Source organism: Dasypus novemcinctus, chromosome 5, assembly GCF_030445035.2.
Source record: "Dasypus novemcinctus isolate mDasNov1 chromosome 5, mDasNov1.1.hap2, whole genome shotgun sequence".
NCBI classification, from domain to species: domain Eukaryota; kingdom Metazoa; phylum Chordata; class Mammalia; order Cingulata; family Dasypodidae; genus Dasypus; species Dasypus novemcinctus.
This window is the reverse complement of record NC_080677.1, coordinates 11,275,340-11,286,550: the sequence shown is the minus strand read 5'-3', so window position 1 is coordinate 11,286,550 and position 11,211 is coordinate 11,275,340. Positions and strand designations below refer to the sequence as shown.

The following is an 11,211-nucleotide window of genomic DNA, read 5'->3' as shown; positions in this document are numbered from 1 at the left end:
AATTTTTGGCTATTCGGGGCTCCTTACTCTTCCAAATAAATTAGATTATTGGCTTTTTGATTTCTGCAAAAAAGGCTGATGGGATTTTTATTGGGATTGTGTTGAATCTGGAAATAAGTTTGGGTAGAGTTGACATCTTAATGATATTTAGTCTTTCAATCAATGAACACAGAATGTACTTCCATTTATTTGTCTTATTCGGTTTCTTTTAGCATTGTTTTGTAGTTTTCGGAACACAGGTTCTTTATGTCCTTGGTTAAGTTTATTCCTAAATATTTGATTGTTTTAGTCACAAATGGAATTTTTTTCTGACTTCCTCCTCAGATTGCACATCGGTAATCACTATGGATTTTTTAAAAAGATTTATTTACTTTATTCTTCTTTATTTATCCCCCTCCCCCAGATGTTTCTCTTGTCTGTCTGCTCATTATTTGCTTGCCTTCTCCAGGAGGCACCAGGAACCAAACCTGGGGCCTTCCACATGGAAGACGAGTGCCCAGTGACATTAACCACATCTATTCCTTGTGGGCTGTGGCGTGTGCTGGATTGTGGCATCTGCTCATTGTGGCAGGGACAGAATCTAGCTTGTGGCAGGAGCAGCATCTGCTTATCGTCCGTTTTTAGGAGGCATTGGGACCCAAACCTGGGACCTCCTGTGTGGTAGGTAGGTGACAAACTGGTTGAGCCACACCTGTTTCCCCACTATTGATTTTTGCATATTAATCTTGTACACCACCTCTTTATTAAACTCATCTATGTTTTTTAAAGATTTATTTTATTTACGTATTTTTCCTCCCCCCCCCCCCCCCAATTTGTTATTTTGTACTTGGTGACTGTTCTCTGTTCTTTTTTTTTTTTTTAAGATTTATTTTATTTATTTCTCTCCCCCCCTCCCCCCGCCCCATTTCTTCTCTCTTGTGTCCATTTGCTGAGTGTTCTTCAGTGTCCGCTTGCATTCTCGGCGGCACTGGGAATCTGTGTCTCTTTTTGTTGCGTCATCTTGCTGCTTCAGCTCTGTGTGTGTGAGGTGCCACTCCTGGGCAGGCTGCAATTTTTCCAAGTGGGGCAACTCTCCTTGAGGGTGCACTCCTTGCGCATGGGGATCCCCTACACAGGGGACCCCCCTGCATGGCATGGTACTCCTTGTGCATGGCAGCACTGTGTGTGGGCCAGCTCACCACATGGGCCAGGAGTCCCTGGGTTTGAACCCTGGACCTCCTATATGATAGGAAGACGCTCTATCAGTTGAGCCACATCTGCTTTCTTGCTTCTTTTTTTTTTTTTAGGAGGCACCAGGAACTGAACCTAGGACCTCCTATGTGGGAAGGAGGCACGCAATCACTTGAGCTACCTCCACTCCCTGTTTGTTGTGTCTTTCATTGTGTTTCCTTACTGTGTCTCTTTGTTGCATCAGTTCACCACACCAGCCTGTTGTGTCAGCTCACTGTGTTGCTCATCTTCTTTTTTTTTTTTGACTGTCACATGATCATTTATTGAAATATTTTCCTTTGTAGTTCTTAACAGGCTGGGCATTCCACTGCACCACTGTTGATGTCATCTATGATGTCATGAGGGTGGCGGCCATCCACATTGCAGCTCACAGAGTGGGCAGTCCCCAGAATCTCTTTAATGGTTCCAGAGAGTTCTCTGGCTAAAGATTGGTGCCGCATCTTTTGGGCAATGCTGACGATCTCATCAAAAGTGATATTTTCACTGCGCTTAATGTTTTTCTGCTTCTTCCCATCTCTGGGTGGTCCCTTAAGGGCTTTGATGATCAGGGCAGAGGCAGAAGGTACCACTTTGATCTGGGCCTGTCTGTTTTGGATGGTCAGGTTCACTGTAATCCTTAGACTTTCCAGTCACCAGTTGCCTTGGCAATGTCATCACCAGTCTTTTTTGGAGACAGACCAAGGGGGCTGATCTTGGGGGCCAGGGCAGATATGACACTGACTTCCCCACCAGGTACATGACTTTTATCTTGTTGGGGTTGAACTTGGGTGACATGGTGGAGATGGCTGGTGTTGGACGAACCCGGATGCGGGACAACCAAAGAAAGTTGCACCCTGGCCTCCTCCAAGCCAAAAGCTTGCTCATCTTCTTTAGGAGGCACCAGGAATGGAACCCAGGATCTCCCATAGGTTGGCAGGTACCCAACTGCTTGAGCCACATCTACTTCCCTACTAAACTCATCTATAAATTCTAGTAACTTTGTTGTAGATTTTTCAGGCTTTTGTAGATATAGGATTATATCATCAGGACATATAAGGATATTGAAACTTTTACTTCTTCCTTTTCTATTTGAGTGTGCTTTATTTCTTTATCTAGCCTAATTGCTCTTGTTAGAACCTCTAGCACAATATTGAATGATCTGTGTTGCAACAAATATACTCTGACCAGAAACTGAATTGAGAGCTGCCAAAGAACACCATCTGCTGGCAGACCAAGGAAGTGCATGCAAGAAAATTACATTAAAAATAAGGAGAGGCTTTTTCTGGTTTCTATAGCCTCCCTCCCCAAGGCCCTAGAAAGCAAGTCTACAACCATTGACTGGGCCAAGTGCCCAGTTTTAAGCAACTACTGGTAACAAGCCTAACAATCCAGGTTGAGCCAAGAATCACAGAGCAGTAACACACAGCCTCCTGCCACTAAATCCCTACAAAAGAAAAAGAAATTGAGCATCTGAGTAAACTACATCCTAATGAGATGCCTAGACATCAACAAAAAGTTACAGGCCATACTAAGAAGAAGACATGGCCCAAGAAAAGGAATATACCAAAGCCCCAGAAGAGATGTAGAATTTGAGAAAACTGATCAGCAAGATTCACACAAATGCCAAAATCAAATTAATGAGTTTAAAGACAATATGGTTGAAGAGATAAATGACTTCAAGAAGACATTGAGGGAAGCGAACTTGGCCCAGTGGTTAGGGCATCCACCTACCACATGGGAGGCCTCCTTGACCTGTGTGGAGCTGGCCCATGTGCAGTGCTGATGTGTGCAAGGAGTGCCATGCCACGCAGGGGTGTCCCCCGCATAGGGGAGCCTCACGCGCAAAGACTGCACACCGTAAGGAGAGCCACCCAGTGCAAAGAAAGTGCAGCCTGCCCAGGAATGGTGCCACACACACGGAGAGCTGACACAGAAAGATGATGCAACAAAAAGAGACACAGATTCCCATGCCACTGACAACAACAGAAGCGGACAAAGAAGAACACGCAGCAAATGGACACAGAACAGACAACTGGGGCTGGGGGGGCAGGGGAAGGGGAGAGAAATAAATAAAATATAAATCTTTAAAAAAAAAAGAAGACATTGAGACAATCTGCCACCAACCTTCAGCGTGGGGTCGGGGGAGCTGGAGCTCAGAAGCACGGGTCCTAACTTCCCTCCCGTGAGCGAGGGCCGGGCTGCGCCACCAGGAAACAGGATCGTGTGCCCGGGCAACAGAGCCATGTGCCCACAGGCCTGGATGCCTGTGGGGCTGCCTACGGCCCCTCCTCTGCCCACCCTGCCTCTCTCCCCTGCGTGGGCCATGGCCCAGAGCCCTCCTGCTGCTCTGTAACCAGGTCAACAGGCCTGGCCCCCTGGGGCCGTTTCTAACACCACTCTTGCCCTAAGAGTCATCTAGAGAGTAGAAGGAGGCCGGCCGGTGATGGGGCTCATGTCTCCATTCCTGCCCTCCCTGAAGCAGCAGGCACCCGCAGCGCCCAGCAGCCACCTTCAGGCAGCATGGTGAGCAGTGCTGGGGGCTGAGGAAGCAAGCGAGGGGCGCGGGGGGCTGGTGTGAGGAGCCCAGCTGTCCACAGGGCCACAGCGGGTGGTGAGGGGGGCTGGGGGAGAGGAAAGGAGGGGCTGAGGAAGGACAGGGCTGCTGCAGCCCCGCATTTAGGGGTGGGGTAAGCAGGACGTGGTCAGAAGGGGCACTTTCCTACACGGGCTGAAAAACTCTGGGCCCTGTGGCAGGCTCCCCTTGGCCTCTGGACCCACCTCCCAGCTGTGGGGCCACATCCTACCTGGAAGGTGGTACCCTACCCACCTACTGTGCCTTTGACCCCGCATTCCTCATCGGTTACATATCGAGGTGTAGGAGGAGGGAGGGCGCGCCTGTGTATGGAGAGTGGGCTGTGCGTGACGCTCATTTGATAGAATGGGCTAGAAAATTGCCCAAGAGGGTGAGTGGAGCCGGGCAGTCCCCATTCTGAGCTTTCCTGGTTTGGCTCATGGTCTTGAGCAACTTGCTCCACTGCTCTGAGGGTCAGTGTCCTCATCTGTAAAATGGGCATAGTAAAATACCTACCTAAGGGGTTGTTGTGAAGACTAAACGAGATAATGTCTGTGAAGCATCTAAGCCCTGCGCAGGGCACCTAATTAATGCTTAATGAATGGCGGCTAAACCACATAACATAGCCTGTTTGAATGTGATTAGACTATTTTTAAAGTCAAGGAAAAGGAGCTAGGGAAGCTGTGAAGTACTTTGTCTGAGGCTACAGAGCAACGGGGGTTTGACGCCAGGTCTGTGTGACTCCAGACGCTGAATTCTTTGCCCCAAACCTCCCGCCCCACGGTGAAGGTGGTGCCTGTTTCCCCAGCATCTCGGGCCTCGGCTTTGGGGACCAGGACTTTGCCTGGTGGTATGGACAGAGCCTGGGCAGGCCCAGAGGCACAGTGGCCAGCGCTAGCCTTGCCAGGGGACTGTTGCGCCGAGCCACCATTCACTCCACAACCTGGGATTTCTCTAGGTCTCGTGTCCTTCCATCCCTCCCAACCCAACTCATTGCCTTCTCTTACTATGACACCTGGGATGGGGGTAGGACACTGGAAGGGGGACCCAACATGCATGGTGAACCCTGGAAGGATTCAGGCAAGGAGCATCATCCTGTTTCTCCTCATAGTGATTCCAGGGGGTAGCTCTTAGTCTCGCCCCATTTCACAGGGAGGGCACCAACAGAGAGGCTGAAGTTCTTGATCAAGGCAAGTAGAAAAGTAGCATATGGGGCAGCAATAGAGATTACTTGTGGATTTGCCATGTTCACCCAAAAATCATAAGTGGTCAAGGCACTTGTGTCATATAAAAAAGAGAGGGGTAGAAAGCACATTAGTGGCTCCTGGGGTGGGGGCGAGGGAATGGGGAGTCACTGGGTTTCTTTTTGGGTTGATGACAATGTCCGGGAATTGGATGGTGGTGATGGTTTAGTACACAGTGAATGTACTAAAAGTCACTGAATCATACCAATTGTACAAATTTGAAGTGGTTAAAATTGTGTGTTTTACATTATATGTATCTTATCTCAATAGGAAAAATCAAAATATTAAATTTATGGAGAAAGCTGAAGTCAAAATTTTTTAAAATTATAAGATATTTCACACACATGAAAAGGTACAGAGAATGATGTAACAAACATGCAGCTTAAGAAGCAGAATCTAAAAAAAAAAGCAGAATCTTTCTCCTCCTGTCAGGGAGAACCATTATTCCAAATTTGGTCTTAATATTTTCCTGGCTTTCTTTATTCTTGAAACACACATATATGTGTGTGTTTCACATATAATAAATATTTGAATTTATCTGTAAACAATGCATGGTGTTGTTTGGCAAATAAAAATTTTCTATATTAAATTAATAGTATGCTACTGTAAAAAAAAAAAAAAAAAAAAGACATTGAGCAAACTCAAAGAAGAATGTGAAATCCTGAACAGAAAAGTAACACAGCTTATGAGAATGACAGACACAATAGGTGAAATAAAAAACACACTAGGAAAAAAAGAAAGAAAAAAGAAAAAGAAAAAAACACATTAGAGGGGAGCCAATGTGGCTCAATGGTTGAGCACTGGTTTCCTACATATGAGATCCCGGGTTCAATCCCCAGACCCAGTACCTAAAGAACAAAATTAAAACAAACAAACAAACAAACAAACAAAACACATTAGTGCCATCAACAGCAGGCTCAAAATAATAGAAGAAAAAATAAGTGATACAGAAGACAGAACAGCTGAAATTGAAGAGAGAAAAGAATGGAAAAAATTGAGCAGGGACTCAGAGTGTTCAATGACAGCATGAAACACAACAGCATATGTGTTATGGAAGTTCCAGAAGGAGAGGAGAAGGGAAAGGGGGCAGAAAGAATATTTGAGGGAAAAATAGTTGAAAATTCCCCAAATCTCACAAAAGAAATGAAATTCCCAAGAAGTGCAGCATACTCCAATCAGAATAAATCCCAATAGACCTACTCCAAGACACATACTACTCAGAATGTCAAATACCAAAGATAAGGAGAAAATTCTCAGAGCAGCAAGGGAGAAGCAAACCATCACATATAAGAGACACCCAGTAAGTCTTAGTGTGAATTTCTCTTCAGAAACCAGGGAAGCAAGAAAACAGTGGTATGTTACAATTAGGATACTGAAAGAGAGAAATTGCCAACTGAGAATTCTTTACCCAGCAAAACTGTCCTTCAAATATGAAGGTGAGTATAAAATGTTCACAAACAAACAGAAACTAAGAGAGTTTACAAAAAATGGATTCACCTTTGCATATGAAAGGAAGCCCTAGAACCTGAAATAAAAAGAGAGGAGAGAGACCCTTGGAGGAGAGTATAGAATAGCAGAAAGGATAACCAAAAGAGTAAAAAGACAGACAAAAATATGATATAGCATATGAAAACCAAAGAATAAAGTGGTGGAAGTATAGTACATTTACAGTAATATCATTGAATGTAAATAAACTAAACTCACCAATAAAAATACACAAACTGATAGAATAGATTGAAAAACATGAGGTGTCCATATTCTGCCTACAAAGAAACTCCCCTTAGATCCAGGGATACAAAATGACTGAAAGTGAAAGGTTGGAAAAAGATAATCCATGCAAATAGTAAAAAAAGAGCAGGGTTAGCTATACTAATGTCAGATAAAACAGACTTTAAATGCAAATAAATGTATAAGAGATACAGAAGGCCATTATATATTAATAAAAGGGACAACCATGAGGAATATACAACAGTCATAAATATCTAACCAGAGTGCACCAAAATACATGAGGCAAACTCTGGCAAATTTGAAGGGAGAAATAGACATCTCTACAATAATCATTGGAGACTTCAATACTCCACTCACATCAATAGATAGAACAACTAGACAGAAGATCAACACAGAAACAGAAAACGTGAACAATATTATAAATGCATAAGACCTAACAGACATATCCAGAATGCTTCATCCAAACTCAGTGGGTTATACATTCTTCTCAAGTGCCTATGGATCTTTCTCCAGGATAGAACACATGTTAGAGCACAATGCAGCTCTCAATAAAAATAAAAAGATTGAAATTATACAAAGCATCTTCTCAGATCATAATGAAATGAAACTGGAAATCAATAATTGGAAAAAAGTAAATTAATGAATGTATGGAGGCTGAACAACACACTCCTAAATAATCAGTGGGTCAAGAAGAAATTGCCAGTGAAATTAGTAAATATATTGAGACTAATGAATACGAGAACACAACTTATCAAAATTTATGGGACACAGCAAAGGCAGTCTTGAGAGGAAATTTATAGCCCTACATGCATATATTAAAAAAGAAGAAAGAGCTAAACTCAAAGATGAAAAGAACAACTAGAGAAACTAGCAAAAGAACAGCAAACCAACCCCAAAGCAAGCAGAAGGAAAGAAATGATAAAGATTAGAGCAGAAATAAATGAAATTGAGAACAAACAAACAAACAAAAAACAATAGAGAAAATCAACAAAACAAAAAGCTGACTCTTTAAGATCAATAAAATTGACAAACCCCTAGCTAGAGTACAACCAAAGGGGTGCTGATGCAAAGTAACAGAAATTGGTTAGTTTTTATAAAGGGTATTTATTTGGGGGTAGAGCTTACAGATATCAAGCCATAAGCATAAGTTACTTCCATCACCAAAGTCTATTTTCACATATTGGAGCAAGATGGTTGCCAACATCTGTGAGGGTTCAGGCTTCCTGGGTTCCTCCCTTCCTGGGACTTGCTTCTCTTTCCTCTGTGTGCTTACTTCCTGGGGCTCAGCTTAAGGCTTCAGCATCAAACTCTAACATCAAAACTCCAACATCAAAAGTCCTTAACTCTGTCCTTTGCCATGCCTTTTATCTGTCAGTCCCCACCCACCAAAGGGTGCAGACTAAAGTCCTACTGGCACAAGACGTTTACATAATTACTTAAGTAAACCTATGAATCCAATATAATCTAATATGCTTAGAGGAAAAGATCAGTTTACAAACATAATCCAATTTTTCTTTTTGGAATTATCAATAACATCAAATGGCTACACTCCACCCTCTGAATTCCAAAAAGACATTACAATATTAAAATAAAAAACTTGAATTAGTTACAATGCAAGTACTAAATCACATTACAATCAATTTAAAGAAATACAGTTTGTCTTGGGGCAAAGCCCCAGCTACTATAGATCTCTGAAAGTTACAAAACAATTAAACTGCTTCCCATATACAAATGGACAGATAAAGGATAAGAATTTTCATTACAATAAGGAGAAATTGGGAGGGAAACCTGAGTCATGGTTTCTCTACAGTTCAGTAGACCTGCAGGGCATCATCTGTTTGATTTCAAAGTCTAGGAGTCATTCTTAAGAAGATGGTTTCTTCTCCTTGAAGCCTTATGGGAATGCACCCTTCCCACAGGCTTGCTCAACAGCCATTTTCTTGGATCTACCCTCATCAAGCATCTGGGTGTCAACCAACCTCCAGCCCTTTCCCTCCAAGAGTGTTGGGGTGATTGTCACACCTTATCCAATCTTTGGGTTAGAGTCTTAACCCCCTAATACAGTGATGTGAAGACAACATTCCGCCTAACTTTTGGCATACAGGATCAACCCTCTCAGAGCAATGAGTTTTGACCACTTGGCCTTCCCTAACCTTTGGGGGACAGGCCTACCCCTCTCAGACCTGTGGGGGTGCTGACCTTAGCCACCCTAATCCTTGGGGAACGTGCACTATCCTCTCTGTACCCTGGGGCAGCAAAACTGTCCCAGAACATTAGACAGGAACATCCACCCTCTTCAACTGCTGGGGCAAACTCACCCTCTCTGTACACATGGGTGATGTCTTAATTCCAGATCTCAGCTTCCATAGTTTTCCTCTTGAAGTCATTCCCCCTTCAGTCTCTCCTTTCCATGTCCCTTTTATTCCAGGTTGACGGTGGTTTTGTTCATACAGCTCTCTCAAAAACTTTGTTGGTTTAGCATGCAAGAAGCAGGGGTGCAAGCCATCAGACAGAAAGACTTTCCACAAGTCTTTCTGAGATAACTGCATCTTCAATCCTGATTTACAAGTTCCAGGTTTAGTTAAGTCCTCCAATGGGACACTTTCATTTGGGAGCTTGATTTCCAAAGGCTTGGAATTTCCAGAATCAGTTTCTGTTTTCTTTATGCCTGACAGTTCAGTCCTCAGCATATCTCTCTCATCTAGCATTTTGGTATAAGTTGCAAGCAGAAGCCAAGCTGCATTCTCTGGGTTTACTTTGGAAATTTCTTCAGCTAAATGCCCAGACTTGCTGTTTTCAAATTCTGCCTTCCATAAAACACCAGGAGTTACTCTTGCTAAGTTCTCTGCAACTTTAAAACACAAACCACCTTTTCTCCAGATCCCAATAATTAGTTTCAACATTTACTTCTAAGGCATCATAAAAAGTCTCTTTAGCATCTATATTGTTGTCAACAGTCTCTTCAAAGCACTTGTTTTTTCTTGCAAGCATCTCACGATTCCTCCAAAAAATACCCCTTATCCATTTGTAAAACTGTTCCAGGATTTTGGTAATTGCAAAAGCACTACCCCACTCCTGGTACCAAATTCTGTATTAGTCAGCCAAAGGGGTGCTGATGCAAAATACCAGAAATCAGTCAGTTTTTATAAAGTGTACTTATTTGGGGTTGGAGCTTACAGATACCAGGCCATAAAGTATAAGTTACTTCCCTCACCAAAATCTATTTCCACATGTTGGAGCAAGATGTCTGCTGATATCTGCAAGAGTTCTGACTTTCTGGTTCCTCCCTTCCTGAGTTTTCTTTTTCCTGGGCTCATGGTTTCTCTCTTCCTGGGGCTTACTTCTGTTTCTTCTGTAAGCTTACTTCCTGGGGCTCCAGCTTAAGGCTTCAGCATCAAACTCCAACATCAAAACTCCAACATTAAGAACCCTCACCTCTGTCCTTTGCCATGTCTTTTATCTGTGAGTCCCCTCCCACCAAAGGGGAGGGGACTCAATGCCCTACTGACACAAGAGGTTTACCTGATTAGTTATTCAAGTAAACCTCTGAATCCAATATAATCTAATATGAGGAAAAGATCAGTTTACAAACATAATCCAAAATTTCTTTTTGGAACTCATCAATAAAATCAAACTGCTACAAGTACCAAAGGAAAAAAAGAGAAGATATAAATAAAAACAATCAGAAATGAAAGGGGGGGAGTTGCAACTGACCCACAGAAATAAAAAGAACCATAAGAGATTATTATGAGAAACTGTATGTCAACAAAGTAGACAACCTAGATGAAATGGACAAATTCCTAGCAATGTGCAAATAACCTACACTGACACTGAAAGAAATACAAGAATTTAACAAATGAATCACATTCAAAGAAATTGAATCCATCATCAAAAATCTCCCAGTACTTACTCTGCAGTTTGTTGGACTTGCCCAGGTCAGCTGATAGGGAGGTGAGGATGAACAACCACCACACCAAGGAACTGAGAGTCTACAGATGTGGACATGAGAGTCCCAACCACCAGCTGTATGGGATTGAAGCCCCCTCTCAATTGAGAGGTGGAGTGGGCATTGCCACCCCAGGGTCCTCAGGATGAAGGAATAAAATATGGATTAAAGTGGACTTACTGGTATTCTACCATAGAATTATTGTGACTCTAGCAATGGAAGAAATTATATCATTAATGTGGAGACAGTGACCACTGGAGTTGCTGAAGACAGGTAGAAGGAAAAGGAGGTGTGACATGGGGGCATTTTTGGGACTTGGAATTGTCCTGAATGATTTTTTTCCTCTCTTTATTTTTTTGAATGTTACATTAAAGAAATATAAGAGGTCCCCATATACCCACCACCACCCTTACCCCACTCCTCCCACATCAACAACCTCTTTCATCATTGTGGCACATTCATTGCATTTGGTGAATACATTTTGGAGCACTGCTGCACCACATGGATAATGG

At 42.9% G+C, this 11,211-nt stretch overlaps 1 pseudogene; it reads right to left on the bottom strand.

Annotated features, from left to right (window-relative positions):
• Positions 1–1,469: 1,469 nt before the first annotated feature.
• LOC105746017 (large ribosomal subunit protein uL11-like) lies at positions 1,470–2,004 on the bottom strand (annotated as a pseudogene).
• Between the last annotated feature and the right edge of the window lie 9,207 nt (positions 2,005–11,211).